The sequence below is a fragment of the Chrysochloris asiatica genome, unplaced genomic scaffold, assembly GCF_000296735.1.
Source record: "Chrysochloris asiatica unplaced genomic scaffold, ChrAsi1.0 scaffold00375, whole genome shotgun sequence".
Lineage (NCBI taxonomy): Eukaryota > Metazoa > Chordata > Mammalia > Afrosoricida > Chrysochloridae > Chrysochloris > Chrysochloris asiatica.
This window is the reverse complement of record NW_006408893.1, coordinates 1976928-1985247: the sequence shown is the minus strand read 5'-3', so window position 1 is coordinate 1985247 and position 8320 is coordinate 1976928. Positions and strand designations below refer to the sequence as shown.

General features: G+C 41.3%; 2 pseudogenes; one reads left to right on the top strand and one right to left on the bottom strand.

Annotated features, from left to right (window-relative positions):
• LOC102839432 overlaps positions 1 to 597 on the bottom strand; it is a 10170-nt pseudogene extending 9573 nt beyond the window's left edge.
• A 5940-nt stretch (positions 598 to 6537) lies between these two features.
• On the top strand, positions 6538 to 7696 carry LOC102833382 (annotated as a pseudogene).
• The last annotated feature ends 624 nt before the right edge of the window (positions 7697 to 8320 follow it).

Below are 8320 nucleotides of genomic sequence, written 5' to 3'. Positions count from 1 at the left end.
TTTAGGATTTAATTTTCGGCCTATTTCCTCTTTTGTCTGCTTGTCCCACTCCACAATCCCCATTCAGGCCTTTTTTCTAGTTGGAAACAGTTCAGAGCCGGCTGTGGCTGTTTGGGTTTTTATTTTGGTATTTTTTGTACTTTCTGATTGCCTCCAGGTAGATGTGATCAAGAGATGGACCTCCCTTTTCACTCTTCTTCCTGAGAAATTTCAAGATGCCACTGTTAGTCATTGTGACATAACTCAGGATTTAATTTTCAGTCTATTTCCTTTTTAGTCTGCCTGTCCTCTCCACAATCCCCATTCAGGCCTTTTTTCCTAGTGATAAACAGTTCAGGGCCGACTGTGACCGTTTTGTGCTGCCGTTCGGTTTTAAGTGGAAACTATTGCTTTAAATTTCAAGGAGACCCTGTGTGCATGTGTAGTAGAACCCTCTGGGTGTCGGATCAGTGTGGGGTGTTCACTTGCTCAGGCACCCCCTCTAGTAACCAGAATGGAGGTGCACAGACAGCAAGAGACCAATGGACAGATACAAAAAAAAAAAAAGCCTGTGCATACCTTTATCTCCACAGTTTTGTCAGGCATCCAGCTGAACATCTTGAATTAGAAAGCGATTGATTTCTTGCTTCTGCTACAATTTCCCCTAGCTGTAAGCCTTCCAACCTTCTGAATGTTCCTTTATAAGTGGTTCAGCATTCTGGCATTATCCCCTGAGTCTGCTTGGTCTAGTACTCTGTATTGTTGCTGTTGAAGCGCCTCACTGCACTTGTACCTGATCCACCATCTTGTTTGCTTTCTCAGTCCACCTCTTGATTGCTGCTTTTCCCCCACTTCCACTCACAAGTAGATGAATGTGGTCACTAGCAAACTTACGTAACTGCTCTTGTTTTAGTCTTGGGAGTTTCAGTCTTGGGAGGGGGTTTGTCCTGAAGGGACTTGACTGCTTGCCTTGATGGCTCCCCAGAAAACGAATTGCTTGTTCTTGTAGTAGCCAATCAGTTTTTGTTTTTATTTTTCCCTGCTGGTCTTTCTTTCAAGAAGTATCTTCTGTTCCTCTAGCTGCTCCAGGCTGGTCTGCTTGTCTTTTCAAGTGGCAATTTCCCATCTCAGAAGGTTCTAGATGGGGATCAGAATTCCACCTAAGGGCTCATATACTACAAAGGCTCTGCAAGAAGCCTATCTCACTGGGCAAGTTTTAACACCCCTTTTAGGTATTCCAATCAGTTATAGACTGAAGGTGGGCTTACAAGTTTCCTATAAGCATGTTTCCAGATATTCCTTTCTATCCTCCTCAAGTGTCTATTTTACAATAGCAGGCAAGAGAAGCAAATAATCATATGACAGTCAAGCATCTTAAGATTATTTTACCTCTTTTACCCATCCAGACTATGCCTTGATCCCTGTATCACAGAGCCCTGTTGTTCCCAGGTTGAGCATACATCATTGTTTACCTCTGTCCCATTTAGCCCATGTAAACCTGCCTAAGTGTTCTCCTATCTACCTTGTTCTTCTATTCCCCTCCCTCTTCCTTATCCCCTCCCCCTGCTTGTGTATTGCCCACACCAACACCCATACTGTGTTGTGTCCTGTGATCTATCATCCCCTCCCCCTAACCTGGTAACCAACAAAGAATTTTTTCATTTTTCTTCCTTTTAATGTGGGTATCTTTTCTTAAGCTTTTATAATAATTGTCTTATTTCTCCTTTAGTGACTGATTAATTTCACTCAGCATAATGTCCTCAAGGTTCATCCATATTATGTGGTGACTTGCAGCTTCCTTGTTATTCTTCAAGGTAGCATAATATTCCATTGTGTGTATAGACCACAGTTTGTTTATTCATTCTTCCATTGATGGACACTTAGGCTGTCTCCATCTTTTTCTATTGTGAATAGTACTGCTATGAACATTGGTGTGCATATATTTACTCTTGTTATGGCTCGAATTTCTTGTGGATATACACCAAGTAGAGGAATTGCTGGATCATAAGGAATTTCTGGTGTGGCACTGTGGGTTAATGCACCAGACTGCAAAGTCGTTTGAACTGTAAGGTCAGAAGTTCAAGCTCACCAGCTGCTCCTTGGAAACCCTATACAGGGTTGCTATTGGTCGGAACCGACTTGACGGCACTTAACAACAAGGTATTTCTATATCCAACTTTCTGATGAGTCACCATACTGTTTTCCAGAGTGGTTGGACCATTTTGTAATCCCACCAGCAATGTAGGAGGGTCTCACTCTCTCCACACCCTCACCAGCATTTATTGTCTTCTGCTTTTTTGAATTTCACTGTTATTGCTGGTGTGAGATGATATGTCATTGTTGTTTTGATTTGCATCTCTCTGCACCATCTGGAACTGGGTTCCCTCTTGAAAGTTTGTAAGCCAGTCACTTCTTGCTTTTATGCCCCCCCACCCCATTTTGGGTCTGGGCAAGTTCTAGCCCCCTTTAAGGTATTCCAATCAGTTATAGGTTGAAGACGGGTTTACAAGCTTTCTATTGTGACATTTCTGGCTATTCCTTCCCTCATCCCCTCAAGTGTCTATTTCACAATGCTAGGCAAGGGAAACCAAGACTCAAAAGACAGCCAAGCATCCTAACATTATTTCCCTCTTTTACCCTTTCAAACCATGCCTCAATCCCTGTATCTCGAAGCCCTGTTATTCCAAGGTTGTGGACACATCATAATTTACCTCTGTCCCATTTAGCTCATTTGAACCTGCCTAACTGTTGTCCCATCCATGTTGTTCTTCTATTCCCCTCCCCCTTCTTGTGTATTTCCAGCCCCCACCCCCACCCCAGCACCCAGGCTTTCCTGAGTCTATTCCCTACCCTGTGCTCTATCTTCCCCTCCTTCCCTCCCCTCCTCTCATCCCATACATTCCGGTGGTCAGCAATTATTTATATAGTTTTTTCCCCCCTTTTGGGTGGGTTCTTTTTCTTAGTCTTTTACAATAATGGTCTTATGCAGCATTTCTCCTTTTGTGACTGACTAATTTCACGCTGGTAACGTAGTGGTTATGAATCAGGCTGCTAACCTCAAGGTCGGCAGTTTGAAACTACCAGCTGTTCTGCGGGAGAAAGATGAGACTTTCTGCCCCCGTAAAGATTTACAGCCCTGGAAACCCTGTGCAGGGTCACTATGAGTCAGAACCAACTCCACAGTACTTAACAACAACAACAACAATTTCACTCAGCATAATGTCCTCAAGGTTCATCCATGTTATGCAGTGGCTTGCAGCTTCCTTGTTGTTCTTCAAGATAGCATAGTATTCCATTGTGTGTATGTACCAGAGTTTGTTTATCCATTCTTCAATTGATGGGCATTTAGGCTGTCTCCATCTTTTTGCTATTGTAAATAGCGCTGCTATGAGCATTGGTGTGCATATATCTACTTGTGTTATGGCTCGTATTTCTTGTAGGTAAATACCAAGTAGAGGAATTGCTGGATCATAAGCTATTTCTATTTCCAACCTTCTGTGGAAGCACCATATTGCTTTCCAGAGTGGTTGTACCATTTTGCAATCCCGCCAATAATGTAGGAGGGTACCTACCAGTCTTTTCATATCCTTGCCAACATTTATTGTCCTCTACTTTTTTGATCTTTGCTGTTATTGTTGGTGTGAGATGATATCTCATTGCTGTTTTGATTTGCATCTCTCTGATGGCTAGTGATCATGATGTTTGTTGGCTGCCCGAATGTCTTTCTTGATGTAGTTCTGCTCATGTCCTGTGCTCATTTTTAATTGGATTATTTGTATTTTTTCTTGTAGAGGTGTTGTAGTTTCCTACACATTTTGGAAATAAATTCTTTGTCTGATGTGTCATTGCTACAGATTTTTTCCCATTCTGTGGGCTCCCTTTTTACTCTTTTGGTGAAGTCTTTTGATGCACATACGTTTCTAATTTTTATTATGTCCCAATCATCTATTTTGTTTTCTTTTGTTTATGCAATTTTCTCAATGTTTGGTAGTCTGTGTGTGTGCCCTGTATTAGAGCCCTTAAATTTGTCCCTGTTTTTTCATTGATGATCTTTTATAATTCTGGGATTCACATTTAGATCTTTAATCCATGCTGAATTGGTTTTTGTATATGGCGTGAGGCAAAGGTCTTGTTTCGGTCTTTTGCATATCGATTTCCAGTTCTGCCAACACCATCTGTTAAAGAGACTATTTCTTTCCCATGCAACATATTTAGGCCCTTTGTCAAAGAACAATTGGCTGTATGTGGATGGGCTAATTTCTGGATTCTTGATTCTGTTCCTTTGATCTATGTGTCTTTCATTGTACCAGTACCAGGGTGTTTTGACCATTGTAGCCGTGTAGTAAATTTTGAAATCACAGAGTGAGAGGCTTCCAACTTTGTTCTTTGTAAACAGTGCTTTGTTTATCCTGGGTCTCTTTCCTTTCCATATAAAGTTTGTAATTGTTTTTTCCATCTCTTTGAAGAATGTCGTTGGAGTTTGGATTGGGATTGTAATACATGTGTAGATTGCTTTGGGCAGTCTTGACATTTTCACCATGTTAAGTGTTCCTATCCAGGAGCATGGCATCTTCTTTGTGCTGAGAAGTCAGAGCTTAATCTGATTTGCTTGCCTTTATAAGTAACACTTCTCCCTGGCCACTTTTAGTATTCTCTCCTTGTCCTTGATTTTGAAGAGCTTGATTATTACATGTTTTGGTGACTTTCTTTTGGGGTCTATACTTTCTGGGGTACGTTCAGCTTCTTGAATGTTTATCTTCTCATCTTTCAAGATGTTAGGGAAATTTTCTTCCAGAAGCTCTTCAACTATCTCCTCTGTGGACTTCTCTGATTCTTCCTGTTCTGGAATGGCAATAATTCTTAAGTTGTTCCTCTTCATGTTATCCAGCAAGAATCCTAGACTCTCTTCAGATTTTTTTTTTTAAATCACTTTTTCAGCTTGTTCTTCTATCTTAGCAGTATTGAGAGATTTGTCTTCCAGCTTGCTAGTTCTCACTTCCATCTCTTCTATTCTGCTCCTTTCCCCTTTCAGTTCATTTCTGATATTTTATTATTAATCATCTGGACTTCTTTTTGCAGGTTTTGAATTGTTTCTAATGCTGTATCAATCTTGGTTGATTGCTCCTGTAGTACTTCATGACTTCTTCCTTCTTTTCCTCCACCCCTTTATGGAGCATTTGAATTTGTTTCCATATTATTTTTCTGAATTCTTTCTCAGGCAAATCCAAAACTGAGAGCATTGGTTTAACACTTACCATTTCATTGCAAGGATTACAACCCCCTCTGTGCATTATCATTCAACAGTATTTGCTGCTATTCCCTCTTTTTTGTTGTTGTTTTTTGTTTTTGTGTTTATTTGTGGGGAGAAGGATGTACACAAAACACTCATTTAAATCATTTAAACATAATCATATAATCATTTGAACAATCAAAGGGCACATTTTGCAAGCCTGGCTCCTGGCTGCCAGCACACAGCCTTTCTCATTCCTTGAGTCTAGAGTTTTCAGCTGCTCTTTCTCTCCATGTCCTCATCTCTGTTTTGTTGTTGTTAAGTGCCGTTGAGTCATGTCTGACTCATAGCAACCTTGTATAGGGTTTCCAAGGAGCAGTTGGTAAGCTTGAACTGCTGACCATGCGGTTCAAACCGACATCTGTGCCTCCTCATGCTCTTGTCCCTTGATGGTCCTAGAGTTCTCTGTTCCTGGACTGTAAGTTTAACTAGTCCCCCATTTTTAGTTACAAAATTTCGACCTTTAGTTATCATGACTAATTGAGACTTTCACAATTGTAGAGGCAGGAGTTTCATAACATGGAGAGAGGGAGCAGCTGAGGATTCTAGATTCATGGAAAGAGAGTGACTGAGAGCTGGCCGCCAGGAGACAGGCTTGCAGAATGTGCCCTTTGGTGGTTTAATTTATTACATATGCCTGAGTGTTTAAAAAAACAAAGAGCTAAAATGAATAGAGAAAAATACTGTTAATTTATGGTACATGGAGAGGATTATAATTATTATAATGAAATAAAGTATATGATTCGTTGATTTGTTGAATGTAAAATTAATGATCTGCCCTGTAAATTTTCACTCAAATCACAATAAAAATTAAAAAAAAAAATTTTTTCCTACCTTTACACTTGTGACAGTCACAATTAGTGATGGCATCATCATTATTGAGTCATAAGAATATTATGCCTGAACTGTGTTTTTGGTGCCGCCTGCCCCAGAGTTTGGGAAGCTTGGGCTGCTGCAACTTGGGACCGGGTGGCGGGGGTGGGGGTGGGGTGTCAAGCAGGTGGAGGCATGAACACTATGAATCCTCATCTCTTCCTCCAGGACCAGCTCTCTGCCTCCGGCTCCAACACCTGGATGAACTGAGGGGCCAACAGCGCTGTGAGCTGGGGACCTGGAAGCAGCCTGGCTCTTCCTCTGGCTCCTTCCTGGCCTGACCTGGCCGGCCACCACAACAGTGAGCTCCGCCGCAGTAGTAAGTCCTTCCTCACACCCTTCGGCCACCTCTGCCACCTCCTTGGCCGACCAGTCTGCGGGTTGCTCGGGACCTAGAATATAAAGACATAATGGGAGAGTTTTTAGACAAGCCAAAAATGGAAAAACATAATGACCAGGGGCAGGGTAATGGGCTGCGCTATGGACTAAGCAGCATGTAAGGCTGGCGTGTTGAGATGGAGGATGCACATACGGCTGTGATTGGTTTGCCAAATGGACTTGAAGCATGGTCATTCTTTGCTGTGTTTGATGGGCATGCTGGTTTTCAGGTTGCCAAATACTACAGTGAGCATTTGTTAGATCATATCACCAATAACCAAGATTTTAAAGGGTCTTTAGGAACACCTTCTGTGGAAAATGTGAAGAATGGAATCCAATCAAGTTTTCTGGAGATTGATGAACACATGAGAGTTATGTCAGAGAAGAAACATGGTGCAGATAGAAGTGGGTCAACAGCTGTAGGAGTCTTAGTTTCTCCCCGCCATATTTATTTCATTAACTGTGGAGATTCGAGAGGCGTACTTTGTAGGAACCAGAAAGTTCACTTCTTCACGCAAGATCACAAACCAAGTAATCCGCAGGAAAAAGAACGAATTCAGAAGGCAGGTGGTTCCATGGAGGTTCAGCGTGTAAATGGCTGTATCAAGGGCCCTTGGGGACTTTGGTTACAAAAGTGTCTATGGAAAAGGTCCTGCAGAACAGCTTGTGTCACCAGAGCCTGACGTCAACGATATTAAAAGATCAGAAGGTGATCAGTTCATTATCCTTGCGTGTGATGGTATCTGGGATGTTATGGGAAATGAAGAGCTCTGTAATTTTGTAAGATCCAGACTTGAAGTCACTGATGACCTTGAAAAAGTTTGCAATGAAGTAGTCAACACCTGTTTGTATAAGGGAAGTCAAGACAACATGAGTGTGATATTGATCTGTTTTCCAAATGCACCCAAAGTATCACCAGAAGCTGTGAAGAAGGAGGCAGAGTTGGATAAGTACCTGGAAGGCAGAGTAGAAGAAATCATAAAGAAGCAAGGGGAATGCTTCCACTTCCCTGACTTAGCTCAGGTGGTGCGCATACTATCAAGTGAGACTATCCCCAGCCTCCCACCAGGGGGTGAATTAGCAAGCAAGTGGGATATAATTGAAGCCATTTATGACAGGCTGAATCCTTACAAAAATAATGACACTGACTTTGCATCAACTGATGATATATGGTAAAACTGCTCATCTAGTCCTGGAGTTGACCTTCACCTCCAAGGAGAGTGCAGCTCTACTTTGTTGAGTCTTTTAAACATCCACTGTCACCATCAAAGAAGGGGAGATGACATGGGTGACAGTGATTTTACACCAGAGAACTTCAGCAGTACAACTGCTAGCCTAGGACTGTGCTTTTCTTTTTTCTTGTTGTGAATTTGAGACTTATGTAAACACGATTTCAAACCATAATTCATGTTGTAAATCAGACTCCAGCAATTTTTGTTGAATGATTTTGTTTTTTGTAAAGTATAATTGTCTTTGTGCAAAATGCTCATATTTAATTATGAACTACTTTAAATCACTATCACTAATTGTCATTGTACAAAATGGTCATATTTAATTATGAACTTCTTTAAATCACTATCAGAGTTACAAGAAATTTTTGGCTTGTTGTGTGATGCAACAGACACATAGCCCTTTCAAGTCACGTTGTATTTTGGACTTGGGGTTGGGACAGGGAGAGTAGCAGCCATATCAACTAGCTAGATACCTAAATGTGCACACAATTATGGAGAATAGCTTCAAAATCGTACAAAACCAAGCATCCAGGGAATTGTTGAAAACTATCTTAATGTTCTTGGAGGT